The following is a 15,699-nucleotide window of genomic DNA, read 5'->3' as shown; positions in this document are numbered from 1 at the left end:
TCTCAGAATCCTAAAAATTTAAATGAAACCAGAAAGATAGGAATAAGGGAATCACACGGAAAAAGAGAAAGGGGGGGGGGACTTGACAGCAATACCCAATACAGACCTAATCATCTACTGACGTACCAATACGTCAAAGCCTGGCAATTAAAACGCTCAGAACATGACATCTAATTACAAATTGCATCCCCGGCTCGGAGTAATTCAAAAACTGGCAATGCGTGTACAGTAAATGATGCAATTCACGAATACACATGTATATGTGTCCAATACCGTTTCGATATTTATATGTATACACAAACACATTCAATAGCTAACCATTTTCAACATGGCTTCGCAAGAATTTTCCATATTTTTCTGGTTTTATTCATTTACTAGCCCTACCAAGCTCCGCCCCTAAAAGTAGTTCTGGTTCAAAATTATTATCCCTTCGCTGATTAGGATGATACCAGACTTTATTATATGACGTGGCTTTCAAATAGGCTTCCTGTACAGGCTTCCTAGTTCATGAGAGCACGAGCCATCTGTCAATGTTTATGTTCCTACGCCCCCATATCCATTGATAAAGCCCGGTAATAAGTACGCCCCATCGCTTACACCACATTAATGTTAACAGAATAGTTTCAGAATTAATATGTAAAACAAAAGTACAACGTAATATCCTCAATTTTGTATAATCATTTTTAGTCTCGCCGTTATTGCTGTGGTTGTTGTTGCTGTTGTGTTGGCAAAATTACCCTATTTTCCAACTCTCGCTAAGAAGAAGTATTTATTTAATATATTTTTCATATTTGTATATATAAAATGAAAATGAAATATTTATCCACAAGTCTTGCAGGGAATCGTTCTCGTTTTTCAAGATTAAATTTTTGAGTTTTATATCATCTGTTCAGAGCCAGAAAGGCAATAATGTGTGTTAAGGTAAAATGGATAAACGCCCTTCTAGCCCCATATTTGTTTTTGATCAATCTTTCATTCATGAAATTGCGCCCCCTTTTTTTCCATTCATTCAAGTACCTCATTTGATCTTTATACTACCAAACTCACCAAGATCTCGCATATTAAAGTAACCGTTTTAGTTGTGTTTTTTTTTGTTTTTTGTTTAAACTCCACATTTCATCTGCTTCAATACTATCGTGGGGTGCGCCCTCATTTTTGTGTTGTGTGTTGCGTGTTTGTGTTTTTTGTTTGTTAATCACCTGTCAGTTTTCTAGGTGTGGTTATTCTATTTCCATCATGTTTAATCATATTTAAATGTAACACAAAATACGTTCATGTACAGAGATCAATTTTGACCATTTAGAAAATATTAAATTCAAGTGGGGTTCATTTCAACACGTTGTTCATGAAAAAAGAGAAATAACCACATTATTTGAACCTCGGTGGAATAACTGCTGAACGAAACCGACATTTCAACGGAATATGACCGGAATCACCCAGTCCGAAGGCATGCACTCAAAATTCCTACCTAAGATACTTGAAAACCTATCCTTTGTCAAATTATTTCGATTATTTTTGCTAATGCTGTCTATTCTCTTTATTTGCAACACGTACTTTTCTTTCCTATTTGTATATATATATGAAGATTTCGGTATTCATTCGAATCGATATGTAAGTATTTGAAAAGTTTCTGTTATTATTGTTATTATTGTTAATATTATTATTATCATTATCATTATAATTATTATCATTATTATTATCATTATTATATGTATTATTAGTATCATAATTATTATTATTATTATTATCATTATTATTATCATTATTAGCGGTATTATAATCGTTACTATAAAATATATTAATATATATATTTTCTCATTGTTAGTTTACTTCCTATGTTACTATTATTTTGTGAAGTATTATATCGAAATACCAAAGAAATTTTTGTTGCGACCCATAGAACCTTGATTTCCACTTTCGATATAGCTCTTTTCAGCTTCTTTTTTTTTTCTTTAGAAAAAGCAAACGACCCTCTTAAATAACTTTGTAAGAGTTTTTTAATGACTCAATGTGACACGTGTGTGTGTGTGTGTGTGTGTGTGTGTGTGTGTGTACACAAACTTTCCTGACCTTTACATTTCAATTAGTTCCGCCCTGTTCTTTTTCCCCTTTCTGGTGGCAGTATGATTAAATGTATATGATGTCTTTGCTACTGCGCAGTCGATATTGACAAGACTGCACAGCATGGATAGTTTAAGCACGATGACATTATGAACTTTTTGTAATATATTGCATGAACAGCTTGTTTTCTTTGTTAACGGGGGTTCATAGCCCTTTCGGGGTCTTGTGTCTGATTGAAAAAAGGAAGATTATCTTTAATGTCTTTAATGTACTTTATTCACGCTCCTACACGAGTAAAGTTAGTATAAATAAACGAAGGTATGAGTCGACTGAACCATTCCTGACTTCGTTGCAGAACATTTCGTCATCTTCTCTCTTCACTTGGTGAGTATACTGTATTCTACATACTTGGTCGGCTTCAGATTCAATCAACTCCAGAAAAGGAAATTTTACAGTTTGCTCCACTGTTGGAGAGTGAAAACAAACATTTAAAAAAAGACTTTAGTTAATAGAACCATATTACAATATCACACACCCGCATACATGCACATACGCGCTCTCTCTCTCATTCTCCTACTCTCTATCTCTTAATGGGAGAGTATCCCGACTCTTGCGAAATTTGCAGCATCGTTTTCCTGTGAGAATTTATTTTGCAATTTAATGTCGAATCACATAATATATTTGTTCGAAATTTTTTTAAATACAAAAGATATATGAATCTGTGATGGCAGCATAACTTGTACAGCACTTTCCTCTCACCTTTGGCTCCAAAAAAATGGTTGAACAAGCTTGATGAATGTGTAGGTCTGAAAAAAAGAAGAGGCATAACTTTCAATCAATGTATACATTCTCTTTTGAAATGCAATTAATGCTTTGCAAAATAAATTATACATTGATTTCTGTGATTGATTCCTTGTCATAGTTGTTTATACATGTACTAATCGTTCTGTTGGAAATAAAAATAAGCTGAAACTGAAATTGAAAAACTGAATAACAACTAAACGCCAACGAGACCGACGAAAGAACAAAAATAGACTGATCATAAAATTACTTTACATCGAACGGCCAAGAATTGGTGAGTTTTGAAACGGCTTGGGCTCCATTTGGCGGTGTGACTGTGGTATAAATCTTTTAATATAATTGAAATGTAGAAAATTTTAGGCGAATAATCTTAGCAGAAACATAATTACAGTAAATATAGTGGCTATGTTTATGAGTTTTTTTTTTTTATTTCTTTGCTTTCCTAGTAACCAGCAACTAAAACCCAATCACAATGGCCAGGGCTCTGTTCTTCGTTCTTGCCGCCATCCTCATCGTGGCCACCCTCGCCGAGGAGCTCGAGGAGTATGAGAACACCATGGAGGACTTCTTCATGGCTGAGAAGAGGGGACAGAACATGAAGAAGTACAAGTGTAAGTAATACAATATTTCCCAGCAAACAACGGAAGGAGTTGGCAAAAGAAACAGGTCAGGGGACCTCTTGCATAGAAAGTTGCGTCAAAACTCAATTGAGGAAATAAAAATCACATGCCCCGAATACGTGATTCTGATTGATTGAAAAATCAAGCTGTGTTCAATTTTTTATTACGTTTAATTGCAACATTTTGATAGAAAAGGATCAGATTGAAGGGATAGGAGCAGTCTAGCCCATCCGTTGGGATAGCCGCACATATATTTTAACACAAATAAAAATTGTTTGCATCCTACAGAGTAGTCATTTGTACGTCTGGATAGAGAGAAGCAATATCAGTTGTTTTTACTCAACTTATGTGTGATTGACTTGATCAAATCCTCGACATGCGCATATCCAACAGAGTGTGAAAACGATTCGAAAATGGCAATGAGAGATTAACTGCGATTGTTGTGGTAATACAGATATCTCTGGGTTATAGCATTATGATTGATGTTGTTTAATATTTTGTTCCTCCATATTTGTATCATTATGTATCCTTTGAGGGTAGTCATACTATCAAGCTTTGCTTATTTTGTCAACCCTCCTGTTTGATGTTCTCGATTAGTTACACCCAGCTTTACTTTATTCTACATATATTCTTTTGTCATGTGTAAATTCGCAATATTTGTTTGTTATATATTTGTAAAAATGCAAAAGAAAAAGAAAATCAAACAGAAATAAATAAATCAAATCAAATCAAATCAAAGCCTCTCCGAGGGACTTGGTAATGAACACCAATGCTTTAGCAAAGGGCAGTAGCACATTGACTTGGTTTCGAACCCGGTATATCCCGGTAACGAGACCACTGGTCCTGCTCTTCCTGAACCATCTCACTAACTCAATACAACTGAATTATCAATATTTGTATTCAAAAATATGATTATCTATTTTTGACTTATATGTGATACATTTTTTCACCTTTGCCCCTTTCTTCAGCTTGCGACGCATTCGGTCAAACGTGCTTCTGCAGCAGGAGGACCTCCAAAATCGTGTTCTGCAGTGGTGAGTTCAGATTAGGCCAGATAAAGATAATTAGTAGTTTTTCATCCCCTCCTTCCCACCTTTTGTTGTTGCCCACTTAAATTGTCTTTTTATTTGATATTTCATTCAGAAATTACACGAATTAACTAGAGGACGTGTAGATATTTAGATAGCTGAAATCATAACACGATTGAAATCATCCTCCTAGGGATAATTTCAAATGCAGAATATTTTCGAGAAAAAAAACAGGACCAGAAACCAGGAATCAAGTTTACCTTGCCTTAATTTTGGTTAAAATTTTTGTTATGAACTTATATTAAATTTGAGGTTATCTTCAATTATTAATTAAATATTAAAGTGATTAAGAGGACCTTCTAAAAGATGATAAATGGATTTAGTACTAAACAACCCTTGTCAAATTTTTTTGTTAGACACTGACTAAAAGAAATGGAGTGTTTAGTTAGCAAATGGTAGGAACGTTACGTTTCCCGAAATGCATATCGTATGTTGTTTAATTTTTAATTGTAAAATTCTCCTCAACTAATTTATAATATAAACATGTCGCATACCGTAAATATGTTTGTATCTGTTGCCATTTATTTTAATTATATTATTTTAATTTGTTTTGACCAAAATGCTGCATTTTTAACTTGGCTCAGGGGCTGGCACTAAACATGCATTGATTTTTTTTTTTAAAGCATTCTCCTCTATTCCAATGTATTCAGTTAGGTCACTTATTATTATTTGTATAATTTGTCTTCATATCTCTTTTTTGTCTTCCTTGCAAATTTATTACATTGTTTTGTGTTGTGTTGAATAATGTATCAATAAAGGCCTATAAATAAATATATATATATATATATATATATATATATCATGTGCATTCCAACAATTACACGGAACAAATGAATGTATAAAATTAAGTTATAAGAATATAAATGATTGCGATGCATCTCTGAATATACAATCACAAACACCCTGTGATGGATTAATTTTAAAATCACACTTTGGAAATGAAACGATTTTAGTTTTTGCAATATAAAACGTATTCATTAACGCTGTATTTTTTAATGCTGGAACCCTGTCTTCAACCCTTTTTTCAGGTGCTGGAAACGGTGATAGCATGTAAACACACTATTCGAAACACTGGATACTGAACGAATCTCGAACCAACTCCTGACTGACTCCGAATCGCTTCCGAACTGACTCCGAATCGCCTCCGAACCGTCCGCTTAAAGACGGAAAGAAAGCAACAATTAAAAATGGGGAATATATGTTTATAGAATGGCCGAGCTGTATTACATGTATTTCCCTCTCACTCATTTGTAATGATCAGCAAATAAACAAAAGCATAAGGAAATTATTATTTTCTCGTCTACCTTTTTCCCTTTTCTTTGCATTTCATCTACGTTTAATAACTATGTTCGGTCGATGAAGAAGGAGAACATTGGAAGAGAAAGAGATACATGGTTCAAGAACAGGTGTGAGAAAGAGAAAGACATAGAATGAGGAGAGTGAGAGAGGGCACAGAAGGAGAGAGAATTGAAGTCAGATATTTGCACAGATACAAGAGAAGAACTGCGAAGTCAATAATAGACAGATAGAGACGTAAATGTATATATATTGTATGAATAGATATTTGTTTACAGAGATGGAGAGACATGGGAGAGAGATAGGGGAGAGAGCGAGTAGGAGAGAAATATAGAGAGTTGGAGAGAGGAGAAGGAGAGAGAGGGGAGAGGGTGAGAGGAAGGGAGAGCCATATAGCGAGTTGGAGAGAGGGGAGGGAGAGAGAGCGAGAGGGGGAGAGAGTGGGGAGAGAGTGAGGGAGAGAGAGAGAGAGAGGGAGAGAGAGAGAGAGAGAGAGAGAAGGGGGGGCAAAGGGGACTTGATAGGTGTTGTTGGCTATACATGGTGGCGGCAAAGGATGACAAGTGAAGATTTCGATGCAAGCTATGCGTCACACAAAACTAGTTCTCAATACGTTCTAGAATCGTCCTAGAAAATCGTCAAAAAAATGTGTTATGGTCGGGGTAGAATGTGTAAATAGAATGTGCAGTCCAAGCCCGTCTGTAATCAGTTTAAACCAGTTCTTAACCAGTTTTACCTCTTTCCCAATACGTCCAAACCATTCTAACTAGTTCGCAACTTGTTCTAAATAGTTTTTAACCCGACCGACCCGTTCAGGGATAGTTCAATTCGTCCTCATTTCGTTCTTAGTGCGTTCGAACGCATATAGGCATCATGGCTATAAAAACCCAGCGCGATCTTGTCATTCCTCATTTCCGTTCAATTATAATACTGCTAGTCGACTACGTCACGTTGTAACACGTTCCTAGTAGGACCGAAGTACGGCAATTCCGTTCGTATGACGTCCATTTCGTTTTAAGTACGTTGTCACTCAATTTAGTTTGTAGGACGGGAAAATTTTGAACAATCTCAAAGTTCTGGACCATCCTTCCCGTCCAAGACAGTCCGAGCCCTTCCATAAAGTTCTTAAACAGATCGTATACAGGTGCTACTACGTTCACTACATCCTCACACAGTTTGAGCCCGTTTGGAAACATTTTACAGAACGTAGTGAGAAGTAGTTTGGTGTGATGGGGGCTTCACTTACTTGAATGTCTTGCGCAGCACACCTTGAATCGTTGAAGTTGAACGGGAATAAAGAATGGCAAGAACGCGTTGGGGTTGTATGACCCTTCGGCCAGGACGCGGTCGCACACGCTATAGGAGCGCGTTCGAATGCACTCAGAACGCGACGAGGAGGAGCTGAACTGTCTCTGAACTAGTTAGAATGGGTTTGTTCGTATTGGGAACGAGGTTCAACTAGTTAATAATGGGTTTGAACACATCACGGACTTGTTTGGACTGCCTTGAAATGGCAAATTTATCTCAACTTGATATGAACTGACTTTGGATGGGGTACAGACGAGATGGACGTATTGTTGACTGTTTATGAACGAACTAGGATCGTGATATAGACAATATTTACACATTCCACCCCGACCACAACCCGTTTTTACTATTTTCCAGGACGGTAACAGAACGTTATGAGAACTAGTTTGGTGTGGTAGGGGCTTTACTCTAAATCCGAAACCCTAAATGAAACCATAATGCAACCATACATCTGAAATCACATATGTACTGTAGCATTTAGTTACTTGATCAACGTTGATTCATTTTCGAAACCATGAGTAATTATGAGGTGATCATATTATATTCGATTTTTGCATAGGCCTTATCCATCAACCTACGATTGAAAATGGTTGTATGCGAGGGCGGTTTCAAAACTATTTGAAATAATGCTTCCTAAAGGGATCTGTCGTATGCTCTACAAGCTGCTTTTGAATATGTATTTCGATCAACATATTAGACTTAGATGGAATAGAGTTGAATTCTGATTTGTTAATGGTTACTAACAGTGTTAAACAAGTTGGGATTTAATTACCCTGTCTGTTTGTATGTATACTGATAATCTCTGTTGTTGAATGTGGATCTTTCCATAATCATTTGCGATTTTAATCGTCAATTCTGTGATTTTTAATATGCTAAATGCGATGTTCGTTATGTTCTCTTTAAAAATCTTTCAAGGAGGGGAAAGTTCCATGGCAATCACAAAATGTGTACTTGCTGTTTCTGGCTAAATTGATGAACCCTGAATTATAGTTTTATAAAAAGATGTCTGAGTTTTTATAGTTAAATCTTTAAACTCAACATAATCATACAGTATCATATATAACATGAATGAGAATATTTGAAGCATATTTTATTTTAGGAGGTATTCTTGATATCCAGATAGTAAATAAAGTTAGAGTATACAAAACTGAAAGCAAGATGGAATGCACTATATGTGGTGAATTGGATGATATCATAAGGAGAGTGGAGCAAAAAAGGATATCGCTCTGTATATAAGGGATAACAGAGAATATTTATTAAGTTCTCAAAAGGGTTATTAATTGTATCACTTATTTCTGCTGCATTAGATTGGCAGAGATGGAATATTGTTATTAGTGAGACGAGAATTAAATGGTAGACTTGTTTAATAGGGCGGGCTGCTTTATATGGTTTCTGTTTTGTAAATGGGTTAAGATTTAATTTGCGTTCCTATAGGCATTTCAGGGGATAGGTTTCAGTTGTCAATATCATTGCCAGTGCGCATAGCAATTTATGAGTATGATGCAATGTACTCATGTGTGCGTGGGTGTGGGTGCGTGTTTGTAAAAGTACTGACAAAATTATCGAGTTTTGTAACTACGGGCGTACGCGAAGAAATTATGAAGACTGAAGGTAAGCAAATTTTGATAGTAGATTTAAAGATAATGAGCAATACGAAAAAAATTCTCATTTAGAGTTTATGATTTAGAGTTGAGGTAGCATTAGGATTAAAGGTAATACAAAGTTTTGGAAATTTTTGAAAATTGGGAAGATGGTGATTCCTTATAATTTTGATATATTTGGATGCCCCTGTGGATGTATTATAAGCATTAGAAATTTTAGCCCCTAAAACACTTCTATTTTTGAGAAAAATTGAATATAAAAATTTACCGGTGCTCCCGGTAAATTTTGATAAATTTCAAATAGCGCCGACGGCCGTACAATGGTAGCTGCGACCACGGAATTCTCAGAATATGTAGTTGTGATATATAATTTCCAAACGGAAATAGCTAATCGGTCGATTTTAGTCAAGAAACATTGTTTTATGGCCTCATCAATATCTTGGCCTTGAGAGGGAGCTATACAACATAAAGAGTTTATTATTTACAATTTCATAACTTTAGACTCGATTTCAACCCCACAACGATCACTGAATATTGTAGGATCACATATGCTTCCAATATGTTCATTTGAACTAAATTCATGACCCCCCATACCAAAACTTTGTATTACCTTTAACATTGGGGCTCCGATTTAACTGATGAAAGAAAATTTGATACGAGTAACAATAGCTAAGACTGACTATATGAATAGTTTGAATTAAAATCTTCCACTTGCCATCCTTCGCCACCTGCATGTGTATCCAACAACATCTATAGAATCTCTATTGCCCCTCCCCCCCCCCCCCCATCTCTCTCTCTCTCTATCTCTCTCCCTCTCTCTCTCTCTCTCTCTCCCCTTCTGTCATCTTCAGTCTCCCCTCTCTTCCTCTCTCTATCCCTCCCCTCTCTCCAACTCGCTATCTTTCTCTCACTTTCTCTCACCCTCTCCCCTCTCTCTCTCTCTCTCTCTCTCTCTCTCTCTCTCTCTCTCTCTCTATCCCTCCCTTCTCTCTCTCTCTCCTATCTATTTCTACAATATATATATGTTTACGTCTCTACTCTGTAACTGTCTATCATCGACTTCGCGGTTCTTTTCTTGCATGTATGCAAATATCTGATTTCAATCCTTCTTTGCCCTCTCTCACTCTCCTCAGCCTATGTCTTTCTCTTTCTCACTCCTCTTGAATATGTATCTCTTTCTCTTTCTATGTTCCCTTTCTTCTTCCACCGAACCTAGTTATTAAACGTAGATAAAATGCAAAGAAAAGGGAAAACATTTCCTTATGCTTTTGTTTATTTGCTGATCATTACAAATGAGTGAGAGGGAAATACATGTAATACAGCTCGGCCATTCTATAAACATATATTCCCCATTTTTAATTGTTGCTTTCTTTCCGTCTTTAAGCGGACGGTTCGGAGGCGATTCGGAGTCAGTTCGGAAGCGATTCGGAGTCAGTCAGGAGTTGGTTCGAGATTCGTTCAGTATCCAGTGTTTCGAATAGTGTGTTTACATGCTATCACCGTTTCCAGCACCTGAAAAAAAGGGTTGAAGACAGGGTTCCAGCATTAAAATATACAGCGTTAATGAATACGTTTTATATTGCAAAAACTAAAATCGCTTCATTTCCAAAGTGTGATTTTAAAATTAATCCATCACAGGGTCTTTGTGATTGTATATTCAGAGATGCATCGCAATCATTTATATTCTTATAACTTAATTTTATACATTCATTTGTTCCGTGTACTTGTTGGAATGCACATGATATATATATATATTTATAGGCCTATATTGATACATTAATCAACACAGCACAAAACAATGTAATAAATTTGCAAGGAAGACAAAAAAGAGATATGAAGACAAATTATACAAATAATAATTAGTGACCTAACTGAATACATTGGAATAGAAGAGCATGCTTTAAAAAAAATCAATGCATGTTTAGTGCCAGGCCCTGAGCCCAGTTAAAAATGCAGCATTTTGGTCAAAACAAATTAAAAGAATATAACTAAAATAAATGGCAAAAGATACAAACATATTTACAGTATGCGACATGTTTATATTATAAATAAGTTGAGGACAATTTTACAATTAAAAATTAAACAACATACGATATGCATTTCGGGAAACGTAACGTTCCTTCCATTTGCTAACTAAAAAACACTCCATTTCTTTTAGTCAGTGTCTAACAAAAGAATTGACAAGGGTTGCTTAGTACTAGATCCATTTATCGTCTTTTAGAAGGTCCTCTTAATCACTTTAATGTTTAATTAATAATTGAAGATAACCTCAAATTTTAATATAGGTTCATAAGTAAAATTTTAACCAAAATTAAGGCAAGGTAAACTTGATTCCTGGTTTCTGGTCCTGTTTTTTTTCTCGAAAATATTCTGCATTTGAAATTATCTCTTCTTCAGAAGAAGTCAATTTTGACACAAATTTGTACATGTCCCTGGGAGGATGATTTCAATCGTGTTATGATTTCAGCTATCTAAATATCTACACGTCTTCTAGTTAATTCGTATTGTAATTTCTGAGTTAAATATCAAATAAAAAGATAATTGAAGTGGGCAACAACAAAAGGTGGGAAGGAGGGGATGAAAAACTACTAATTATCTTTATATGGCCTAATCTGAACTCACCACTGCAGAACACGATTTTGGAGGTCCTCCTGCTGCAGAAGCACGTTTGACCGAATGCGTCGCAAGCTGAAGAAAGGGGCAAAGGTAAAAAAATGTATCACATATAAGTCAAAAATAGAAAACTGTACTTTTTGATAGAAATCTTAATAATTCAATTGCATTGAGAAAGCGAGATGGCTCAATGAAAGAGCAGGACCAGTGGCCTCGTAACCAGGAGGTCCCAGGTTCGAAACCTGTAGGATGTAAACATATTTTATATTTATTAAAGTATATGTGCGGCTATCCCAGGGAACTGGGTAGAATGGTCCCATCACTTCATCCTGACCCTTTTGCATCAAAATGTTGCAAATAAATGTAATCAGCAAATTAAACACAGCTTGACTTTTTCCATCAATCATAAAGTATTCGGGACTCGTGTTTCTTATTTCCTCAGTTGAGTTTAAACGCATCTTTTTATGCAAGAGTTACCTTGTCCTGTTTCTCTTGCCATCCCCTTCCGATGTTTGCTGGGAAATATTTTATTACTTACACTTGTATTTCTTCATGTTCTGTCCCCTCTTCTCAGCCATGAAGAAGTCCTCCATGGTGTTCTCATACTCCTCGAGCTCCTCGGCGAGGGTGGCCACGATGAGGATGGCGGCAAGAACGAAGAACAGAGCCCTGGCCATTGTGATTGGGTTTTAGTTGCTGGTTACTAGGAAAGCGAAGACATTTTTTTTTAAATCAAAGCACAGTCACTATTTTTACTGTAATCATGTTTCTACTTAGATTATTTCCCTAAAAATTGTCTACCTTTCCATTATATTCAAAGATTTATACCACAGTCACACCGCCAAATGGAGCCCAAGCCGTTTCAAAACTCATCAATTCTTGGCCGTTCGATGTAAAGTAAGTTTATGATCAGTCTATTTTGGGTCTTTCGTCGGTCTCGTCGGCGTGGCTTTGATTTTCAGTTTCAGTTTTATTTTCATTTCCAACAGACCAATTATTATAAACAATTGTGACAAAAAATCAATCACAGACATCAATGTATAATTTATTTTGCAAAACATGAATTCATTTCAAAAGAGAATGTATGAGTTTTTTGGTTAATATGCTTCTTCTTTTTCTTCAGACCTACACATTCATCAAACTTGCATGTTCAACCATTTTTCCCGTTATATTCACAGCGACGAGAAAGTTGCCAGACCACCATCACACGTAAAATATCGTAACATAAGATTACAGCAACATAACAAACTATTTAATGGTTTGCCAAAGGTGAGAGCAAAGTGTTGTACAAGTTATGCTGTAATGAAAGATTAAAATCTTTTTGTATTTTTAAAATTTTCGAACAGAATATATTTTGGGATTCGACACCAAATTGCAAAATACTTTCTCACAGGAAAACGATGCCGCACGTTTAGCTAGAGTCGGGGATATCTCTCAAATTACGATACTATATTAGTCATATTCGAGAGCCTCGTTGTTATATGGTTCTATTAACTTATTTAAAGTCTTTTGTGTAAGGTTTGTTCTCACTCTCCAACAGTGGAGCAAACTGTAAAACCTCCTTCTCTGGAGTTGATTGAGTTTCAAGCCGACCAAGTATGTAGAATACAGTATACTCACCAAGTGAAGAGAGAAGATGACGAAATGTTCTGCAACGAAGTCAGGAATGGTTCAGTCGACTCATACCTTCGTCTATTTATACGATTTGAGGACTAGGAATCATTAGCCCAAATGTGAATAGAGCGTGAATAAAGTACATTAAGGTCACTAAGTACATGAATGATGAAAGTCACTAAAGATAATCTTCTTTTTTCAATCAGACACAAGACCCCGAAAGGGCTATGAACCCCCGTTGACAAAGAAAACAAGCTGTTCATGCAATATATTACAAAAAAGTACATCATATCATCGTGTACACGTCGTGTTTAAACTATTCATGCTGTGCAGAACTGTCAATATCGACTGCGCAGTAGCTAATACCTCATACAAATGTAATCATACTGCCACCAGACAGGGGGAAAAGAACAGGGCGGAACTAATTGAAACGGAAAGGTCAGGAAAGTTTGTGTACACACACACACACGTTTCTCTAAGTCATCATTAAAATAACTTAACAGAAATTGTTTTAGAGGGTCGTTTGCCTTTTTGTAATAAACAAAGAAAAAACAAAAAGAAGAAGCTGAAAAGAGCTAAACCGAAAGTGAAAATCAAGGATCTGTGGGTTGCAGAAACTTTCTTTGCTATTTCGAAATAAATTCTTCTTAAAATAATAATATCATTGGTAATATACACTTACCCAAAAATGAGAAAACAATGAAATAATAATAACTATAATCATATCAATAATTATAACGATAGTAATAACAATTGTAATAATAATTGTAATGCTAATAATAATGCTAATAATAATGATGACGATAATGATAATAATGATAATGAGAATAATTATGATTATAACAATGATAACAGCATTTTTTGTTAAATGCCTACATATCAATTCCCATGAATACTGAAATCGCCCAGTGATACCTTAATACAAATAGATGAGAAAAGTACACGCTGCGAATGAAAAGAATAACCGAAATAGTTTTAAATAGGTTAAGTTTTCGAGTATCTTAGAAGGAATTTGGAGTGAATGCATTCGGACTGGGTGATTCCGGTCATATTCCGGTGCTATTTCTGTTTTGTTCAGCACTTATTCCATCGCGGTTGAAATATTGTGTTTTTTGTTTTTTTATGAACCACATGTGGAAATAAACTAAATTTGAATGTAATGTTTTCTAAATAGTCAAAATTGATCTCTATTCATGGACTTAGTTCTTCGTTACAATTAGATATGATTAACATATTCCATAATGCTACCATGCATAATGTTTTACGTGTAATTTTACTTTGTCAATGATATATACTTTGTAAAAGAAACTGCAATTCGGCTCTCGGGCCGCGAATGTTTTTTAATGAAATAAACCATTTTAAATAAATAAATAAATAAATAATGGAACTAGAATAACCACACCTAGCAAACTAGCAGGTGATTAAGAAACAAAACAAAACACAGACAAAGACACACACAAAAACAAAGACTGAGGGCGCATCCCATGATTGTAATTAGTTGAAATGTGGAGTTCAAACAATCAAAGAAAAAAAATCTGTTTAGTTTGCGAGTTTGGTATTGAAATGAATCAATAAGGTACTTGAAAGATTGGAAAAAAGGCGCAATTTAATTCATTGCGAATGAAAGATTGATTTAAGAAAACAGATATGGAGCTAGAAAAACGTACATATTTTGGCACACATTCAATGCATTTCTGGCTCTGAACAGATATGAAACTCGAAATTGAAATCTTGAAAAACGAGAACGATTCCCTGCAAAGATTTGTTTAAAAAGATATTTTTGCTACATTTTATATAAAAAATTCACGCGTCTTTTTAGCGAGAGCTACAAAGTAGGTTATATTTTTGTCAACACGACCACAACAACAACAGCAACAACAGCAACAACAACAGCAACAACAACAACATGAATAACGGCGAGACTAAACATGATTATAGAAAAGTGAAGATTAAACGTTTTATTATATTCATTTTAATGTGGTGTAAGCGATTGGGCGTTTTAATTACCAGGTTGTTAATACAATCAATATTGAGGCGTAGGAACATAAACATTGACAGATGGCTCGTACTCTATCATGAACTAGTAAAGTACAGGAAGCCTGTTTGAAAGCCACGTCATATAATAATGTCTGGTATCATCCTAATTAGCGAAGGGATAATAACGTTGAACCAGAACTACTTTTAAGGGCGGAGCTTGGTAGGGCTAGTAAATGATTAAAAACTGGACAAATGTGGAAAATTCTTGCAAACCGATGTTGAAAATGGTTGGATATTAAATGTGTTTGTGTATACAACTAAATATCTAATATAAACTGTATTATACACATATATCTGTGTATTCGTGAATTGCATCATTTTATTGTACACGCATTGCCATTTTTTTAATTAATCGGAGGCGGGGATGGTGTTGCAATTTGAAATTAGATGTCAAGTACAGAGCGTTTGAATGCCAGACTTTAATGTATTCCTACGTCTTAGGTCTGTAAACGGGAATTACTGTCAAGTCTCCCCCTCTCCCTCTGTCTCCGTGTGATTCCCTTATTCTTCTCTTTCTGGTTTCATTTAACTTTTAAAACTCCGAGTAGTCCCTTTGTACTTTCTCTCTATCTGTCTTCTTTCGCTCTATCTGTCTCTCTCTCCCCTCTCTTTGTCACTTTTTTCTCTCTCACATTATCTCTTTCCATCCCCCTCTTTCTC

At 35.5% G+C, this 15,699-nt stretch overlaps 2 long non-coding RNA genes across 2 annotated transcripts; one reads left to right on the top strand and one right to left on the bottom strand.

Moving 5' to 3' along the window:
- The first annotated feature begins 2,355 nt into the window (after positions 1 to 2,355).
- Positions 2,356 to 5,861, top strand: LOC115921763. Its single transcript, XR_004063101.1, has 4 exons — positions 2,356 to 2,445; positions 3,309 to 3,473; positions 4,451 to 4,516; positions 5,599 to 5,861. It is a non-coding gene; the product is annotated as an uncharacterized LOC115921763 (long non-coding RNA).
- A 4,168-nt stretch (positions 5,862 to 10,029) lies between these two features.
- LOC115921761 lies at positions 10,030 to 11,464 on the bottom strand. Its single transcript, XR_004063100.1, has 2 exons — positions 11,398 to 11,464; positions 10,030 to 10,287 (listed from the first exon to the last, which is right to left on the bottom strand). It is a non-coding gene; the product is annotated as an uncharacterized LOC115921761 (long non-coding RNA).
- Positions 11,465 to 15,699: the final 4,235 nt, after the last annotated feature.

This window comes from Strongylocentrotus purpuratus, unplaced genomic scaffold (genome assembly GCF_000002235.5).
Source record: "Strongylocentrotus purpuratus isolate Spur 01 unplaced genomic scaffold, Spur_5.0 spur5_contig_817, whole genome shotgun sequence".
Classification (NCBI taxonomy): Eukaryota; Metazoa; Echinodermata; class Echinoidea; order Camarodonta; family Strongylocentrotidae; genus Strongylocentrotus; species Strongylocentrotus purpuratus.
This window is presented reverse-complemented; position numbering and strand designations above follow the sequence as displayed.